The sequence below is a fragment of the Vidua chalybeata genome, chromosome 1 (assembly GCF_026979565.1).
Source record: "Vidua chalybeata isolate OUT-0048 chromosome 1, bVidCha1 merged haplotype, whole genome shotgun sequence".
Classification (NCBI taxonomy): Eukaryota; Metazoa; Chordata; class Aves; order Passeriformes; family Viduidae; genus Vidua; species Vidua chalybeata.
Window position 1 is genome coordinate 75,600,989 of NC_071530.1, and position 21,306 is coordinate 75,622,294.

A 21,306-nucleotide genomic window follows, 5' to 3' on the forward strand; every position below is an offset into this window, starting at 1 on the left:
CCAAGTTTCACCAATTACAGGAGACTACTGATGTGGGGAAAAAGGAAGCAAAATTACTTTAACTAAGATAATTTCCATTTCTGTATTTCACAGCCATAAAATCCCAAACAAAAGATCTTTGAGTACTTTGATTCAAATTCTGTATATGTGTGTTTATAATAAATTTTATTCTTGCTGTTCCATCTAAAAAAGTAATGCACCTGATTCAACTTAATATGTGAACATCGGTAGTCTATAACTCATGTATTTTTTTTCGGATTTGGACTTTGGAGCATTTGCATATGCAAATTTGCATATCTTATTTATTTCTAAGCTTCTGAACTAATTTATATCTATTGGAGATCTGGAGTTTTATGCAGAAATATTTGAACCATATTATTTTTTCTTTGTTTCTTTTGCATTTGTTCTGCTACATGCCTTTAATTAAAAAGCGATCAATGCCATTAACTTGAAAGAAAAATAAAATATACTTGTTCATATAGTGAATGTATCAACATATGAAGGCATCTTTTTTATGTCAATCCATAGAGTTTTTAATATCCCCTTTATATTTAATTTGGTCTGTATATTTTCAATCAAATAGAAGAAGATTTTAATACTATATTTTAGGTGTTCTTACTTGTTTTGTTAGTAGTACTGTAAGAGATAGAAGGGGAATAATCCTGATGCATTCTGAAAGTAAAGGTAATGAGGAGTTCTGGAAAATACAAATCAGTGCCTGAGTGCTTACTTTTTTAAATGCTATTTGTATGCAGTACACTTTGTTAAAATTGTGTTTATAATAACTTAAAGAAATCTCATTTTGCTTCCAGGGAGCATGGAATCAGATTTAGCATCTATTTAAGCTACACTTCACTTTTATGAGGAAGAAAATAATTCATATGTACATTAATACATATGTTTTTTGGGAGCAGGGGTAGTAGAGGAATAGTTTGTTCACTTCAGTTCCAAAGATGAATCACCTATTTAGCTCTATAAACCAATAATTTTTCCTATCCAGTCACATGTGTAGAAGTATCTTTTGTAGTGGAAAATGGAAAAATATGATAGCTTGTAAAGGAGCATATTGATACCTCCTTTCTTCTGTTAGTAAAGTGGCTCTTTGTAAATGAGATTATTGTAGTATTGAGTGGTATCTTTGGGTGATACAAGGAGATATATTCCCTGTAACACCCTTTTTTATTTACTCATAGGGTAGAGTAGTAGTAGTTCGGTCACTGTCACTCCAAATAAAACACTAGAAAGAATTATTTTCACAAAAGAAAAGATTGGTGGCATCATGTGCTGCTGGAAGGTGTCAAGATGATATTAACTGTGAGATAAAATGATCATGAGACTTTGAAAGTGAAACTGATCTTTGCTGGGTATTAGCATATCCATTTGAATCTGTCAAACCCGAAGAAGGAGCGGTCATAAAGTTCCCTGTGAAAGAGCTACCTCATTCTCCCATAACAAAGTAATAAAATAATCAAAAAAGCACTGTGATATTTCTGAACAAAGAAATGGCATTAAGAATAGATGAGGAAGTAAATGAATTTAAGTAGAATATTTATATTGTGAAAATATAAGTTAATTGGAAGAAAAGAATGCATGACAAGTTTTGCTGAATTTTTTCCCTCACTTGCTGGTAATGGAGAAAATATCTCCGTGAGAACTGTAGCAATCCTTTCATATGTTTTTCTAGACAAAAAAAAATCTCTTTTCTAATAAGAGAGAAGTACATTCATTACTTTTGACTGAAAAATGTAATTTAAAGATTACAATTGTAGTTAACATGGAAATTTGATAGAGAATCTCTTAAGTAGGTGTAAGGGATATGCCAGTTCTGTTCTGAACAAAATTAATTTGGAAATACCCTCTGTGTGTAAGTGGATCAACAAAAGTACAGTCACTGTTACTTTCTATACCCACCCAAATTCTTTGTAGATGATCTGATCTCTCAGGGTCATCTTGTATTAACCTCTACTGAAAGTGAAATCTTAGTGTGTTGCCATCAAAGTGCAGTGTTTAAGGGTGGAGATAGCACCACACTGAACAACCTTTCTGAAGACAGGGATGAGATCCTCCCTTATTCTTATCTTGGCCTTGAGGAAGGCCAGCTCTCACCACGTTGCCTCATGTCCTCAGGTCCCCCTTTACCATATTGTTAGCCCTCTGTTGTAGTCACTCCCTTTTTCCAAATTTTTTTAATACCTTGGAGGCCAAAATGACATAATATTCCAGATGTGGTCCAGTGGTGTCAAAAAAAAGGGAAAGTGGTGGCAACGCTTATGCTGATACAGCCCAGTATGATGTTGTTTTATCATTGCAAGATACTATTTGATGCCTGCAAATTTCTAAGTATAGCTCTCAACTCCAAATTTCTTACATCAAAGTGGTACATTGTGTTCATCTTTCTGTAGGCAAATGAGCCACACTTAAGGAGAGAACAGCTCTTCTTCCTTCAGTGTTTGACCAATTGCTGTCAAATTGTTGTACCAGAGTAAGAAGCACAACAAGGCTTTCTATTGTGCCTGCAAACAGCTAGGTATTTAAGATTGGAAGATTTCACATTTGCATGGAAAGAAGCAATGAAATGACACCTTCTCTGTCTGAAGATGGCAGGACACAAAGCAGTGAGTTTTATGTTTGCATGGGCTGGTAGGAAATTGCTGAAAGTCCTTGCATGAATGTAAGCCCATATATAAAGTAGGACCAACTTATGGACAACTGCTATCACTTCTAAATAAAAGCAAATACATTTTTTCAGTGAGAATGTTTGGGGATGTAGCTGATAATACCCTTCAGGTACTAATGAGCTCACATATTATTTTCTTTTGGCAACATTTTCATAGCGCCAAAATATTTTTTATAAGTTATATAACATCTTAGAATATAACAGTTAATTTTTGATGTTTTGACAAGCTAAACACATTAGTCCTTGGCTGTAGAGGCGATCATAATGTGAAGAAAAAAAAAAAAAAAAAACAAACCTGTGATACTTCTAATAGTGGGTGGATTATAGTGTTAATTTTGAAAGAAAGTTTTAGTACATGATGTAAGAGGACACCCAAGGATCCTCCTAATTAGTACAGGGAGAGCTCGTTCCAAACTTGTCAGAAAAAGCTGGTACATAGTCCTTTTGGATATTCTGTTTTTTAAGGATGCGTTGCTGATGGGAAAGAGGGATGAGAAAGCATAGAAATAATATAAAAAATCCCTACATGAGGAATAAATGATACACAATATTAATGCATCAGTTTCAGTGAAAGATTGCTTCTTTTCTTCTTTTACTCCCAAAAACTGCAAAAGAAATTACTAGTTTTCTTTCAAGATTCCAATAATCTTCCACTTGCAGAGATACAATTGTATTCTCCCTCAGACCTATTCAGGAAATACACTGATGTCAGACAAGTATTCACACACTGTTTGCATTATTTATGTAAGACATGCAAATGCTTTGCAGTAATGTAGCCTCTAGAATTAAGTGTGTTGGTTTTAAATACAAGTAGTTCCTTTAAGCTGTATTGTAATAGTAACTTTCTGTAGCAGGAGAGATATTGATTAATATCTTTGTTGATCTTTTATATTGAGCCATTGTTCTGGCTATCTTCATAATATGAAAATCACGGTATAATTAGTGACTTAGTAAACAATCAATAAATTAATTTTACTAAATTTAATTTAGTGAATAATTAGTGAATTAAAAAAAAACTGATAATCTGACAATTAGCAGACACAACAAACAGCTGAGCTTGTGAGACCTTTGCTTAATATTTTTATGGTTGTCAGTAAGTAAAAAATTAAATGTTGCATCTGCTCTGTTTTGCAGTTTTGATGGCTCTTGTACTGCCCAAGGTGTATCCTTTGCAGGCCTTTTAAATAAATACCTACTTTATTCCTTTAACTTGGTCTAGCCTCTGTTCCAGGCAGCCTCTCAGGCATCAATAACATAAGATCATTATTTTTTTTATTATTAAATTTATACTTGCTTAGACAGTACTTGGTAAAAACAAAATTATTTTGAATTTCTGTTGGTTTGGGGTGGTTCCCCTTCTCTCAGCTATTGCAGAAGGATGAGTTTATATTCTCTAACAGTGTTGTTGCATTTTGCCCTGCTTTTTTATTGCCATTCATGTTATTTATTTTTCTGCTTGTCATTTGCTTAGTAAAATCTTGTCATCAGGTTGTTTGATTTTGGGTTTGTTTTTTTTTTTTTTTTTGAAATGGAGAACTTTTTTGTAAAGATGCCAGCAGACAATCGGGTTTTCTGTGATGCCGACAAGATCTAAAAGATAGGCTGCTTTTAAAAACATAGGAACTGAAAATATGTATTTTATTTTGGGTAAAGATATTTGGATGATGCTTTGACCTGAGGGCTTTGGACTATTATGAGCAGAAGCTCCAGCCAGTCTTAGGAACAGTGCTTTGAGGACACAGCTTCTTGTATTGTTAATGTGAGTGATGTTTTATTGCCATACTATTAGGCAAGTTGTAATAGAGCTACACACCTAGTAAGGCATGGAAAGGAAACCTGTAATTTTGTCACGTTCCCACTCTGCTTTGGGTATAATGACCCTTTATTTGACTATCATTTTCCATTGCTTCAGAATAGTGTTTTGTTCCACAGAGGCTGTAAATTTGGCACTGAATGGCCACAGCTTAGGATAAGGCATTTACCTTCCTACCCTAACGTCCATGACTGCATCCTTATCGTCTCCTGCCTTGATGAATGAAATTTATTCCTCTCTAGATTGTGTGGTATTCAAGTCAGAGCCCTCCAGCTTCCCACACAATTGGCTATTACAATGGTTCTATGCACAGATTATTTTGTCTGTTTTCTGTTAGCTTTTTATTGGCCTTCAATAGAAAAAAATAATCCATGCCTTAGAAGTTTGAAACACAGATTAGATTTCTGCAGTAATTCTTCATGCATGTATTCTTTTAGCATTGAAAACAATCTAACCAAACAATCTATACATGCAAAATCTGTCCCCAAAATAACCAAATTTTAACTGTTAGATAAGTATTCTAGTACATATCTCTGCACAAAAATTTGAACAGCTGCACATAAACTACTTGACAGGTGTTTGTTTTATCTATTTAAAAAAAATTCCTTATAATTTATTTACATTATGTGAGAGTCTCTTTGGAATTGTTTTCATTTCTGACAGTACATCTGGGAGGGCTTTCTTCCTTTTTCACTTAATTGTTTCTTTTTCTATCATTAACACAAATTTGTATGTCCTTTAATGAAGAACAGGCTAATGGAGGAAGTGTTAATTTTTTTATTTCTTTAGAAGAGATCCACTAAGAAAAATCACAGTTAAAATTTTCTGAAAAAGAATAAATGGTATATAAATATGAAGAAATCTCTCTTCAAAAAAACAACAGTTTATTTCAAAATGATTTTACAATTCTTGGCTTTAAACTTGACAATTCAGTCAACTATACTCTTCTTTCAAAAGTCTTTTCAGACATGTTCTCCCTCTTTTTTGTGTGTTTAAACCAAGAAAACTCATGTCTTTCATTCTTTTTATGTTTTATCCAATTGGCAAAACCTGTTTTAATCTTTCCTCCATTTAATACATTCTTCTGCCTTAGTCTCTTTATTTCCAATGTAGGGAAAAGTGGGAACAGTCCTTTATGCTGTGCCATCTCTCAGCTTTGAAGCACTGCCAAACTTCTACTTCAAAGCTCTTTCAAGGTTTCAGCTTTGTCACAAAACCATCATGTGCAAAGCTTTTACCAACCCACACAACAGTTTAGCTTTTGAAGTGTGTCTTTATTACTGGAGGAAGTTTAACTCTGGTGATTCCATAAATTATCTCTACAAGTAAGAACTTTTCTTCAGTATATGGGATATACCTCTAGACAATACTGTTGAATGGGAAATGATTAATCAGTAAATTAAATTACAAAAAATTGATGGTGTTTTATCCTGAGAATTCTTTTTATTGTGTAATTTTCCATTTGACCAGTATTCTGTTTCTAAATATCTGAAAGTGATTTTGAAGAAAAATTCTCAATAGATACCCTAAAAGTTTTGTGATATTGAGCTAAAATACTAAGTAATTTTAGATTTTTAAAGGAATAAAAATTCTTTTGTATTTAGATTATTGTGTATATATGGAGGTTCCATATATCAGGTTTAAAATACTCAAATTAGGTTTTATAAAAATATTAATAATATTAATAAGGTTAATATGAAGGAAAAAAAAATAGATTATTTCTGTTGCAGGTACACCTAGGTAGGTATATGGGCTGTAATCAGTTCACCCTTGCTGAAGCAGGAATCCTCTATGAAGGAAACTTTTATGTTTACATAACTAGACTCTACAGAGAACAATAAACTGAGCAGGGTCTGACTTAGAGGTCTGAATGCCTTACACCGCATACCCAGATGGGCTAACCTGTAGCTTGACTTTGGAAAGTTTTTCCTAATAAAAAAAACCCAGCTAGGTTTTGACAACAAACATACCCTCAACACTCAAAAAAAACACCTAAATAGGATAGTCTGCAATCTGACTGGGTCAGAAAAAGAGCTGAAAATTAAGAAAAAATATTATTATTGATTGGAAATTTTATGATTCTTCAGTGGCTTGCTTGGTTATCTTTTTGGAAGTTGAATCCATTTTAAAATTTCTATTATTAAGGTGATCGTCTTGTGACTTTTTTAGCAATGTAATGAAAAACAGAAAATAAAGAAATGGTGAAAACTGCATCTTCTAGGATAATATGGTATTAACTGCAAAAGTTTTACCCCTCCTATTTATAATACTTGAAATAAACTCTATTGGTCAGGTCCATAGAACTCTTTTTTCTACCACTGAGCAAATGCATTCTGGGTTACTACAGTGGGTCTGCTAACATAAAATGAATGAATGCTACAGAAGATTTACATGAAGTCTAGCACTATCTGTCTAATGCTGAGTGACCTTCTGTGGCTGATTAATTGGACAGATTATTGGGAAAGTAAATGGATAATTTTCACTTTGCAATTACATTTAAGTGAGTTATGCACAGGTTAAATCACACACTAAATAGTCATTGTTCTTACCTGCCTTAACCCAAATTTAAGGATCATGTGAATTCTCTCATAAAATGGAAAAAATGTGCAACCCAAGTGCTATTTAGTTTCTTGTTTATTTTTTTTTCCCAAGTGCATTGAGGTATAATATATTACTGTTTTTTTCTTTATATTTTTTTAAAGTACATTACAAACTTTTAACTAATTCCTGAATTTTAATTTGTGAACATGTGTGTCAAGGCGAAGAATATAGGAAGTTTTGTGACCAGATAAGCTCTGCCAAAGTGACATTAAACAGAATTGCAAATTCAGTGAAGCTAAATAGCTGTCTAAATTGGGTGGTAAAGAAAATAATGAGGAATGCTTTCAGATCTATTAGCAGCTAATGGAAAAATCAAAAAACAACTCCATGTGCCTGATGTGGCAGGAAACAGTAAAACATGCTGACTACTGGATCACTGCAAAATATAAATGGCTGATTAATAGAAAGCAGTAAAATTGGAGATTTTAAGCGTTCCAAATAAATCAGTTGCCAACTGTATCCCTGCAACAGGGTTAACTGGACACTCAGGACAAATATTATCCAAGCCATTATCAGAAGGAATACTGCTGTCCACAGATCAGGCACTATTTCCAAAAATAGAGAACTTCTACTTGATTTAGACTCTCAGGAATATTATCTAGGTCTAATGTCCTTTTTTCCAGAGTGTTGTTAAACTAGAAAAACACAGAAATGCCATTTTTGAATGAAAGAGGATTAGCAACTCTGATCCTTTGAGATAATGGAAATAATGCTCAATGGTTATAGTAAATCATTAAAAGTAGGTAGAAAATAATTTCTACCATTTTAATTTTTTAACATTAGTTTTCTGCAATTACATTTAATACAATATTTGCAATTAAAAAAAAGAAGTTGCTTTGAGCCAAAACCCACAAAAGTGCCTCAAATTTATTTCTGCAAATTTATTTCATAAATTTATGAAGAATAGGTCTTTTGTATGAAAAAAAATCCACATTAAATGTGTCATACTTTTTAACTAAAAAGGTCAAAAGCAATTTTCTCCATTCATAGTGTATTCCTAGGAAACTCTTAATTCAAAGTATAGTTCAGAATGTAAACACAACCATAGACCTGTGAGGCGACTTTGACTTTTCACCCTTATTAGAGAACAAGAAATTCTGAAATGCCATAAATTCCTTCAGGATATAAATATTTGTTCAACTGTAATAAAATTCAGGATAGAATATATGTCTTCCTCACTCATTTGATGGGAAGGTTGTTTGGAAGGGCTGCTCATAATTCAGCACTATGCTGTTTGCATAATGAGTTGGAAAGGTCTTTGAATAATTGCATTTGGCTAATGAATAAGACACACATTTATTCACCTCAGTTCTGTCACTTCTGTGGGCCCAGATATCTTCCTTTCTCTTCATATTTTTTACTTAATGTGAAACTCTGCGTGAAGTGTAACACTTTCATACAGCATGCATGACAGCTTTAAACTTAATGCTGACAATTTAAGTCCTTGTTGCCCAAGAGCTACTAATTTAATTAGAGACTGCTATGCTGGAATTAACAGGGAAGTAAAATATCCCTTCAGAGAAATTTCATTGAAGAAGATTAAGAGTACAAGTGGAAAAAAGTAAATTACATACACAAGCTTGTTATTTTCCATTGACTACAAAAGGAGTTTAGGATAACTAGGAGAGTTGGACATGCCTACTTGTAGACATGTGATGTTAACTGAGGTGATCTCCTTTTTATCATTCCAAGATTAACCTTTGGTCTCCCTAGTAGATAGCCATTGATTTTCCCTGTAGATGTGTCCAAGTTTTTGTTGGGAGGGTGGTTTTTTTTTTTGTTTGTTTGTTTGCTTTGTTTTTTTTTTTTTTTTTTTTTTTTTTTTTTTTTTTTTTTTTTTTGTTTTTTTTTTTTTGGGAGGGATTTTTGGCAGTTTGTTTTGTTTTGGTTTTGGTTTGTTTTGCTGTGGGGATTTTTTTTTCTTTAATAAAAAATACTTTAAATCATTGGGACACCTAATTTAATTTTTTCCCTTACTCTTTTCCATCAGCAGTGAGATCTGTCTATGTGATATCTAATTGAAAATAACCTTCAAAGTCACATTTGTGGTAGTTAGAAGTCTGTCTTTTTACTTGCATGCCAGAAAACTTGCCCAAGAAACTGTTATGCACTCATTAAATAACAGAACTAAATAACATATTCTGTAGTTTACTATTATTATTCCAATTCTGAATACTCTGTGAAAACAACTTGTATTTAAGTTACACTGTTAAAAATAATATTGGTGAGTAATACTGCTTGATTACTGTGAACAAGCATAATTACAGTGTTTCTTAATCAGTAAGATGATTACTAACTGAAAATAAAGAAAAGATTTCTGGTATATCTGATAACTTGATTTTGATCTCATGTTTAATTTATTTAAATTACTGTGAATTTGCATAAACCCCACTGAAGTACTGAACTAGGGCAAAGGGATGAGACTCCATATCCTAGGTTTCATGTTCCAGGAGAACTGTTTTGGATATGGTAGGACTTAGGTCACTTCTCTTGAAAACTATCTGAACTCTGAAATATTTCTGTATTTCATGTTTATAGAGAAGAAAAGAAACCTTATTAATTTGGTAATCAGATGCTGATTTAGATTAATTTATTTTTTCATAAAAAGTAAATATCTACAATAACTTTGTCAATTATAGAAACAAAATCAATTTAAGTAGCTCAAACTACTTGAATTAAAAAGCTGAAGCTACTTAAATTCTTCCAATGGTCTCACCAGATCCTTTATAATTGTGCTGATGAAATTAGGTTATCCTAATTAAACCCATTATATGTATAAAAGAATAATGCTTTTAGTCATGCATATGCAGTAGCTAAGTAAATTGTAATATATTTAACATTTTGATAACTAGCCTTTTATTTCTCTAAATATGAAAATAAGATAGCTGAACTGTTACAACCTCAATTCTCCAGCTACAGATGGTCTTAGTGTTGTCAGATCAGCAGGTTAGGAACTTCTCCCTCACCCCACCAGTGACCTACAACTGACCTGCAGTAAATTGCTAAATCAATGTGTATTTTATTGCAGGTTCACTGGAGATCCCTATCCTTAGGCAAAACCTTTACACACCATAAATAGATTCAGAGTACCTCTTTCTTCTTGTCTCTGAACCAACTGCAGCTGTAGGAGATAATGCATAGGCTGAAAAGAAGCTGTATTTGAACCTCTCTCCAACTGCTGACAGCTTGGGCATGGCAGCACAAAGCTCCTGGTGGTGTTGCTGGTGAATTGTTGCAGGCTGTGCTGTCGCTGCAGCTGCACTGACAACAGCCTCGTACCTAGTTTAAATGTAGCTGAGACACAGGGACCTGAGGTGCATACATAACATTAGCTGCACTATGTATGTCTGTAAGGCAAGACTGACAAACCAATGGCAGCTCACCCACAGGATAATTTTATATATCCTCTGCCAGTGCTTTAGAAGAGCTGCTGCTGTCAACATTTAAGTCATGTTTAGCAGGGAAAGGGCAGGCAGAGTACCATTGTGTCCAGCCAGGGCTCAGTGCCAAAAGGCAGGAGTTAGCCTAGCACAGAGCCCATGGCCCATTATTAACAATTATCGTCTTGTGTTTACTGGTCTGCAGGATTCTTATGACAGTATGTCTGAGTTGACAACCTAAGCAAAGGGAAGCTACCTGGCTTCTCCAGTGAAGTTCATTTTCCCTTGGTGCTACCAGCATGAAAGCCTGGTCATGCATACGTTTGTTTTGCTATGTATTGTCTTGACTGCAGCACTGACTAATAATTATTACAGTTCACAGAATCATAGAGGAGTATGGATTGGAAGGCACCTTAAAGATCAACCATTTCCAATCCCCCTCCATGGACAGGGACACCTTCCACCAGACCAGGTAGCTCAGAGCTCCCTGCAACCTAGCCTTGAATATTTCCAGGGGTGGATGGGGTGTTCATAACATCTGTGGACAACCTATTCCAATGCCCCACCACCCTCAGAGTAAAAAATTGTATCCATCTAATCTAATCCTACTCTTTCCATTTGAAGGTATTCCCCTTTGTGCTATCACTACACGCCCTTGTAAGCAGTGTCTCTACATGTTGCAAGTTCCCTTTCAGTACTGAAAGGCTGGAAGTAGGTCACCCCTAAGCCTTCTCTTTGAACAAACCCAATCCTTTAAGCCTTTCCTCTTAGAGGGGTGCTCTATCCCTCTAATGAAAAGTTAGCAAAACTTTCATCACTGAAAGAACTTGTTTATGATAATGTACCCTGTGTGCATAAAAGTAACAAGATGGTGTACGAAAATGTAATCAGAGATATGTAGAGTGCCTGATTTTCCCATCTTCCCTAAGGACAAAAGGTTCTGACTTTTTTTTGTAGAAACCAGTGTTTTTCTGCACAGAACCATTTGCTGTATTATTTGCCTGCATTTGGATAGCATTTTAAAAATCAGTTTAAAGACTATATTTTGTCAGTGTCAAAGATTGACAATAGAATTGTTTTCAGTAGTTTCATAGAGCACCTGTCCAGTTATGAGCAGTTATATGGTGCTAGCATGGAGCTATAATAGCAATTTACAGATTTTTTTCAAGAGGCATTATATATATCAAACATAGGGAAGTTGACACAAAAGTAATTGTGACTGATCAGTTTACAGGCCCAGTGCAAAGTGCATCTAAGGTACAGGTTTAGTGATTTATATTTTATTTTAAGAGAGTCTGCTTTCCAGAGGATTGAAGAAGGATCAGCCTTGCACTCTTTAAAGCTTTTGGATAGATACATAGGCTGGGAGAGAGGGTAAGCTGCTATAACTTCTTATATCACTGTGCTCCATGTGTGGACTGGTTCCGACAGGAACAAAGCATAAAAATGTCTTTGAACATTTGGAAATGTTCTCTAAATGGGCTGCACAAAGAAATGCCATGTGCCTTTTCTGAGGAAATTCAGTGTCACTCTGCATAAATAATTGCAGAAGGGAAACACTTGGCACCAGAAGCTCACAGTTACCTTTGCTTTAAGTGTAATCCAAGCATTAGCTATTTATTCATAAAAAATTAACAAGTTTGTCCTGTCAGCAAAGAGTCTGAAGGATGTATACAGAGATGAAAATTTTACTCCTGTGTGAAACCATATAGTGAAAGACTGAAAGGGAAAATAGCAGAGCAAGGTACAGTGGAGGAAAGGTTTTATTCTTACTAAAGATGCAGAGAATTAAAAGGACAGAGAAAAGCAATTTACTAAGGAATAAGAAGACCAGAGAAATTTCAATGGTAAAACAGATTTCACAAAGGTTTAGGACTGTGTTGTTCTTCTTTCACATCCCCATGCTGTATTTTCATAATTTTGAGGCTGAATTATCACAAGGGAATATATAAGGGAAAACCTGTTTTTTTCCCCTTATATATTTCTGAGACCAGCTAGGTTCATACTTGACTGTCATACCCTTATCTGTATATTTGACATGGACTGAGCTGGCAACTACGAAATCTCTAGGAAACATGAACAGAAAATCTCCTTGGAGAACTTCAGTTCAATTTATGCAAAATAGATTGTTTGGCACAGGCTACTGAAAACTGAGTTTAAGCACTTTGCGAGAGACAGATTGTTTTCCAAAATTTTGCCTTTTGAAGCAGGGCCAGCACTTATTATTGGAACTGCTATAATTCATGAGATGATCTGAAGCAGTTTCTTCTATATGGGGGAGATTTCAGAAAGACATTTGAGAATTCCTGTTCTCTCCAAATCACTGGTGAGAACAACAGAATGTCATCCAAAGACCATTGCTGTCAATAGGACTGTATTATCTTCACTGGACATGACAAGGACCTCTCGGTCTCACATAATCTTTTCCAAATAAATTAAAAATGGGTTGGTAAATTAGTGATGCTGTGTAGTCATGGCATCTTTTCAGGTATATTAAAAATACAGAATTATATATTCAATAAAATAATGTTCTTTTGTCTTATGCATGGGAAAATAAGCCTTGTGTAAACCACTACCAAGACTTAATGTTAATGCAATTCAAAATGAAAAAACAATTAACTGCAGGAATGAAATTATATAGAATGTACAAATGTTTTTAAAAGAAAGGAAGATGCTTCTGTCTTAAAATTCATTTATTTTAAATTACCGCTTTTCAATATTTTGACATTTTATTCCAATTGAGGATGAAAACAAGACCATAACAATTTCACTTTTCAAAGGAATATAAGTATTAAAATTCTTGTGCTTTCCTAGATCTACTTTTCTTAGTGACTATGAAAGTTATAAGAAAACCAACTTTAATAAAAAATTATATACAGGAAAAAAATCTCCCACAAACATACCTCAGCTTCATTTATAAAGTGTTGAAAATTAGTACAATCTAAGTACAATAGCAATAACTGACATATATATTTTGCATTCTAATCAACAGTGATTTTTTTTTTTTCCATGTATCAAAGAATTATATAGGATTTATGTGGAGTTTCTTGTAAATCTGCTTTGGATTTTTGTTGGTGGTGTTTTTTTGGGTTTTCTGTCTTTCTTTCTTAAAGGTCTGGTTCAAATTCATTGATATAGATTGAAAGTTCCTTTTGTTTTAAAATGCTATTTGAATTGAGCACTCTCTCCCTTAAATTACTTACTGTATCTAAAATGCATTGTGAAAGGTAGGCAGTAAAATGTCCAAGATGCAGCATATCCTAAAGTATGTTTCCTACTGAAATCTCTGCTGATAATTTAATGTGATACTCATGCCCTTATGTTCTATCCTGAATCACATAAATACCTTCAGCTGCCAGACGTTTTTTCACTGCAAAGTTTAACTGGGCTTTTAAATGAGTCCTACTCACTTATGAAAAATCTCATCTAAATGTATTATTGCCTTCATGCTGGCTTATTTTAGACTAAGGGCAAACATATGAGTTCAACTTTTGCTCTTGGCTGACAACACCATTCTTTGCAGGGAAATTGGAGTTTAAACCACTGTGGTGCAGATAACAGTCCTTTAGAACACCCCTAAAATGTCTTCAAACCTATCCTCCAAAAATCCAATAGAAAGGAATTGAGGAGTAACTCAGCTTTTTACAGCCCAGTTAATCATAGGGTGCTCTCCTGCAAGACCTGAGAAGAAGCAAAAGTGAATGTAGTATGAGAAGAGATGAAGAATGGGAAATGCCCTTTTTAACATTTTGTTTAGGAATATGTCTTGCTGACATTGATTATAGGATCATTTTATTTATGCAACTCAGTGCCATGTAAGTAATTGTTCCAAATGTTATCTGTCAGCCACAGTGTGAGCTGTTACTGTTTAATCTGTAAATATCTGGAGAGGTACGTTACCATGAAAATGGAACGGGCATTCAAAGGTCATGCAATATATGATCTTCCCCCACTCCCTTGATATTGTTTATCAATAGTGTAAGTGCATTGTTGAGCAGATGGTATTCAGCCCAGAGAAGGAGGGAAATCTAGTAAGTACTGCTTTCATGTCTAGTGATAGGGAACAGAAATAGCAGTAACATGCCTAGAACCTTTTCTTATATATCCACACAGTTCAGACTATCTAATCTATATGTGAGTCCATGGTGAAAAAGCACAAAACAAGACTAGGGCTCATTCTTAGTAAAGAATGCAACTTTTTGATCAGATGTGGCTCTGATAAAATGTAGTCCTAGAAGGTAATGGCTAATGTAAAATTCATAGTTATTCTGTCTGACTTTCCAGTCTGATGGGAAATCTTGTGAAGGATGACAGTAAGGAAGTGATGTGGAAATTGTCTTCAGTAAAAATGAAAGTCTATATAATTGTGCTGAATTTTCTGAGGTTGTTCCTAGGTGAGTTTTGTTTCTCTGAGGGAAAAAAAAAAAAAAAAGAAAAAAAAAAGAAGATGAAAAAATCTTCTTCTATATCCAAACCAGTTCTTGAATATTGCTTTTACACTCCATTCTTCTCAGGACATGTCCCTTACCTGTCCTCTGTATAGAACTGAGTAGAAATATTGAAGATGGTTGTTTTGATATTTTTCAAATGGATAAAAGATACACCAAAACAATTAGGTTGCTAGGAAAAAGCATAGTTATATATCTTTGTCTTACAGTGCTGTTTGAAGAGACATGCACTGAGTAAAATTAACTATTTTAATACAATCAAAAGCAGGCGTGGGCTTAAAAAGTCTAATACCTGATCTGACAGATATGTTGTGCTTACTGATCACCCTAATCCATAATCAGTTTTGGATGTGCGTTGACTCAAATGCTTATTTGGGCTATTGTTTCTTTGAGGAGGTTTTAGCCTGCATAGCTAATTATTCAGAAATCTATTGCACATTATCAGACTGTGAAGGAGCTGCTAGACATGTGCAAATTCTATATTCAAGGAAAGATTTAAAGGGTCATCAAAGCAGAAAGCAAACAATATGCTGAATTTCTCAGACAATAAGCAAATCAGAAAACATGTGAAGAAAGCCTGTTAAAGTATTCCTAGGACGTGGTGATGATTTCTTCTTTACAAGAATTGCAAAATTAGTATTAAATCTGGGGAGAGGGAGAAGATTTGGAAAGGAGAAGCAGAGAACACACAAAGAATCCCAAAGGTGACCCCTAAAAGGAGAGGGTTTTGTTCTAGACATTTTGGCTTTGTGTTGTCCTCACAACTGGTACAGGCAGCTTCTAAGAATTTATTTTTTTGTTTAGTTCATGCAGCATTGCATTGTAAATATCATGAAACACTGAAACTATTAACTGACAGTTACTTTGAGCTTGGAGATGTCTTTGTTGTATATTGATGGAAGGAAATATTTTAGAAAAAACATCTGAGTGAATTTAGATTGAAGACTTCTTGCATGCAGGGTAAGTTGAACAGAAATGCAAGGGTATTAAGTTGGGTAAAATACACCCAAGCCTATTATGTTGTTGCTGCAGCTGCTCCCATTGCTTCAACAAAACAGAAATTTAAGCTTGAATGAGTTGTGGGAAGAAGAGAAAAGCCAAGATATGTTCACAGGTAGGACAGGGAACTAGGAGGCCAAGGCAGTGTGTGCTGGTTTTTGGTCTGCCTTTTAATGCCACCTACAAGCTGGCAATGTCTTCATTCTTTTCTTCTTATGTGTGATTCATCAGAATTCACTGTGCTTTTTCTCCCTATTTGGGTGTCTTTTGTCCCCTGCTCTGTTCAGTAACTTCATTTTGGCATCTCTTACAGTTTAATCTTTTGTTTAATCTGAGTGTCGGCTTTCCCTGGTTGGCTTTCTTTTAATTTGTCTTACATTTTCTAACCTTGATGTCCCAAGGTGTTCTACGACATTTTTTCATCATTTGTTCATCTAGATGCCATCAATACAAGTCATACTCATGGATTGTCATCTTCAGTTTGTTCTTTCTGGTTTTCCACATGTGGACATTCCCATTCATTTTCCATATATACTAATTTTCACATTTCTATTGCACTTCTTTACAACAGCTCTCCAGTAGATTTTCTGTTGTTAGGATCTTGCACTGCATAGTCAAAAGTACAGTATGACCCCCAGGCAGTGGAAGTTAAAATCAAGAGGACCAGCTTTAGGAATTACAGTAATCCTAAATGTGAATACATCCCCACTTGCACAAACCACTTACTATGCTGGCAGAAATGTGGAGAGCTAGAAATTTAGAAAACTTGAAATTTTATATCCTGCTGCAGTTTAACACAAACTGGCGACAAAGTGCTACTCATTTTCTACATTCTATGGTACAGACTATCCCTTTGGAAACTGTACTGGCCATGACCCCTCCCAGCTTCTTGTGCAGCTCCTCACTGGCAGAGTATGACACTGAAAAGTTCTTGATTCAGAGTAAGCACCACATAACAACCACCAAAACTTCAGCGTTATCAACATTATTCACAAACTGAATCTCAAGTACAGCTCTGTACCAGGTACTAAAAAGAAAATTAATTCTTCCCCAGCCAAAACAAGGACATCTGATTACACTACACATCTTCTAACTCTCAAAAACGTAAACTACCACAAATTCTTTCTCTGTTAGTCTCCCATCTTAAATGATAGGTAGCATTTGAGGAATGAAGTTTACATTCAGCATGATTAAAAATATCAGAATCTACACCTCACTGAAAAAGAGAAATGAAAAAGCTACAGTAATATCTTTGGCTCTAAAATAAAATAAGAGTGTTACCTGAGAACTAAATAAAAGAAGGTATAATTTTGGCACTGAAAAAGATAGCAGTGATCATGACAACATTTGAAATACAGTGTGCAGTTCTTAGGACCTCATTATGATAGAGGTATTAAGGAAATGAGGCAATAAAGAAAAGGGCAGGAAAGAGCATTTAGAATTGAGACTCAAGGATTTCAGTTATTCATAAAATTAGATAATCAAAGTTCAAATATTAGAAAAAACAGATTAAGCAGGGAAGAGACTGCAAAGGACAATTAATATAAAATAATTCAAGCTGGTGTCAAGTTAAAGAATCAGATGGCAAAAGCTCAAGATCACCTCTTTTTATTCTAGAGTAATTCGTAAATGAAACAGCAACAGAAGCCACTTTTTGTAAAGTACCACAATGTGTGGTGCTTTCATAGTTACTCTGCTTAATGGATTGATAGCACTTTCTTAAAACAAACAGAATACAAATTAACAAAATCCTTCCTTTTTGCAGAGAAAGGATAGTAATTTTTAGGAATCAAAGAAAGAAAGATAATATAAAAGATATTGCTGCTTCATAAGGTTCCACATAGGCTCTACACATAGAAAAAAATTAATTTCTCTCTGAGTTCTCTCTGACCCTTGTCCCAGTCTTATTAACCTGCAAAATATAATGGTTATATCTTTCAGTTTTATCATGTCTTATTATGTTTAATTTTCTGCTGTAGAATCTAGCAATTAGTATCTTCTAAGAACATAGTAAACCTTCCAAATAATTAAGTCAAAATATGACCTTTTTATAGGTTTTGGGAACTAATTTGATTGTTTGGGGTTTGGTTTTATTTAGTTACTATTAAGACTCTTGGGAGATTTTACTCAGAATTTCTATGCACTGAGGATTTCCAAGAATGCAAAAGTTTTGTTAATTTTTGTCACATCCAACCCAGTGGGAAAAAGGTAGGCTGCTTTAATTCTTTCTGTGCAGTAACAGGAGGGATAATGATGTTAATCCAGGGGTTTTTGCAAATATAACGATATTTATTGGCAACAACTGAAGAGATTTGAATTTGAGACTGAGCAAAACTTGCAATCAACAGTATCAAAACAGCAAACATTTGCTCTCAGAGAAGGGAAGAGGAAAAGAGAAAGAAAGATAGCTCATAGGGATAGTGATAGGGACACAAAAAAAGGAAGATACCACTGGTCTTGGATCCAACAATGCTGGCCAGTCTGTCGTGGTGGTAATTCACTGGTGGGCATGCATTCCTCCTCCTGAGACTCAGGTCTCCAGTTTTTTGTCCTCAGCTAGAGGTTCAGACTTGGCCTCAGAAAAGCACCACCTTGCTTTTGCAAGCTGCTGGGTGTTGGGGCATTAATCTTTCTAACTTTTTATTCTCTCACAATTTTTGATTAGGAAAACAACTGAAGTACTGAATTTACAATGATGTGTGCATGTGAAACCAGTCGTGATGTTTGAAACACTAGTGAAGTGCATAGTGAAGAACTGTTAGATCCTTACCAGCTCGCTAACTCCCTTTATGTTCAGTGAGGTTTTTAGTTCTTTATTCTTTCACTCAGAAGAGCTTCTGTTATCTCTGTCTCCCTGAGTTGTTCAGAGGTCAGTCAGCACCAAAGAATCTAGTGGAAAGTGGCTTCTTTCAGTTCTGCGTTCTTACTGATCCCTTGAGCAAGATAAACCTCTGAACCTGAAAAATCTTGCACAGAGATATTAGTCACAAGTATTTATTTCCATGTACAGGTGTTTCCTTTTACCCAGATGTATTTGGAGACGGTACATTTCTCTTGTCTGTTGTCTACATAAGCTCTCCTTGTCTAGTGTGTTTGAAAAAACGCCCTAAGATGACTTTAGATATGTGCATCAAATTCTTCCTACATATTGTTCAAGATTTCTGTCAGGAACTTCTTGTGAACTACAAGGGCATTCAGTCTGAGGCATCTGGAACACTTTGGAAGTCTTCTTAGATGTACTTCATTTGTAATGGATGTGTGTGGGAGTTCCATATGTCCTTCAGCCTAATCACAGAAACAGTTTGCTGCCAAACTTTCTGTCACCCATGTACTTCAGGAAAATATCTAAAATCCTATTTCTTTTCTTCTATCTCTCCTCTCAGGACAGAATTGTAGGACAGAGAAATAGGATATTTTGTAACCCTGATTATATAAAGAAAGGATCAGTTAGCACTTTAATGCTTCAGACTTGGTAAGATAGATTTATGCTGTAAGTTCTTTTAGTATTTAAATACAGAAGGAAATAGCCATTTGTCCCTAGTAAAATTGTAATTGTAAAACTGTAAATCATATGTGTAAAATGCCATCTAGGCATATAGTTATATGTAGAAAATATAATATGTAGAATCACTCCTTCAAAATTAAGTCAATGTTTTTTTTTATTATTTAAAGTTTTTTTCTCTGTGCCATTGCATTATGTGGAAATCTTGTAGAAGCTTTGTGTTGTTATTTTTCTTTCCACAATAGTTTCTATGGTGCTTCGATACCATAAAAAAAGGTGTGGAACTTAAGAATTTAACATCTTTAGCCTTTGTTCTTCATTAAAAAACACAGTCAAGAGAAGCTTTCTCAGTGCTTTTAGGAACTATGCCAACCAATTTGGTTTCTCTAATCCGTATTCCTTATACTCATAGCACTGATGTTCACTGAGAATTATTTTTTAACAGGTGATTAACATAGTAAACATTAAGCTATCCTTTAAAAAATAGAGATGTTTAAGTTCATTGCCATATTTAACAAAACAGTCTTAACAGGAAGATAAACTGAGAGAGTTAAGATTGTTCAGCCTGGAGAAGATTCCATGGAGACATTATACCAGCCTTCCAGTACCTTATGGGGGCCTAGAAGCAAGATGGAGTGGGACTTTTTATAAAAGCATCTGGTAAGAGAATGGTAAAAACTTTAAACTGAAAAAGTGTAGGTTTAGATTAGATATTAAGAAGATATTAGATAATAGACATTTATTGTGAGGGTGCTGAGACAGTGGAAGAGTTTACCCAGAGAAGTTGTGGCTGCACCATCCCTAGAAATATTCAAGGCCAGGTTGAATGGAGCTCTGAACAATCTGATATTGCAGAAGCAGGAGCAAGGGGGACACAACTAGTTGATTTTTAAGGTTCCTTTCAACCTAAATCCTTTCAATAATTCTATGTAATCACCATTAAACTAATAGCTCTTCAATAATTAGCTGTAAAGCAATTAATACTGTTCAGTGCAAACCCTCTTGCAACTGATGTTTCTTCAGTAATTAATATTAAAAAAGACCTCCCCTACACAGTTCTGACTTCCTTCTTCAATTAAGTAATTAACAGGACTTTGGGAAAGAGGAGGTGCGTCCTGATCTTTTAACTAGATTGTCAAATTGCAATGATCTGCCACAGTTTTCTCTCTCTTGTTTTTTAAATCTGTATGTGTAAATATACACTATGATACTAATTATTCATGTGAGCTTACATGGGAAGTCAGAATGTTCAGATTGCAAAGCACTTCTGGAAGTCATTTATTGCCATCTTCTGCCTAGAACAAAATATTATCTGATTGGTCAGGGCCTTTCTATATGTAATGTTTTTCCTCTCTATGTGTAAATAAGCAAGTTGACAAATAATTCAAATTTATTATGACTCTTGTATTTATTAATTTGCTGGGTCAGCTCTGGGCTTCTTAGTATTCTTGTAGCTGGACAGCTTCTTGTACTTCTTTTAAAGCTCTGATAATTTTTAAGTAGTTACTGAACTCTTTATCTGCCATCAGATAAAGAATAGAATAATTTTGTTAACTACAAATTATCAAATTGCAAATACAAACACTGAGCAGTAATTAAGTCAGAGATATATTCAGAAGCTCAATTGATTCAAGGTCTTATAGTGGTTCCTGCAAATTGTTTTCATGTTCTTGGTACCATATTTTTGAAAGTTAGTCACTTAATAAGATCGGATTTTATTGCTGATGGTGTTAGAGCATCATATACAGTGTTTTTTGCATTTGCAGTATTTTTATTGTATTTTAAATAATTAATACTTAAATTCAGTGAAAGTAATCAGCCAGATTTAAAAGACAACATGAACTCTGAACAGCATGCACAAAAGTAGCTATTGTACGGGCTATTGT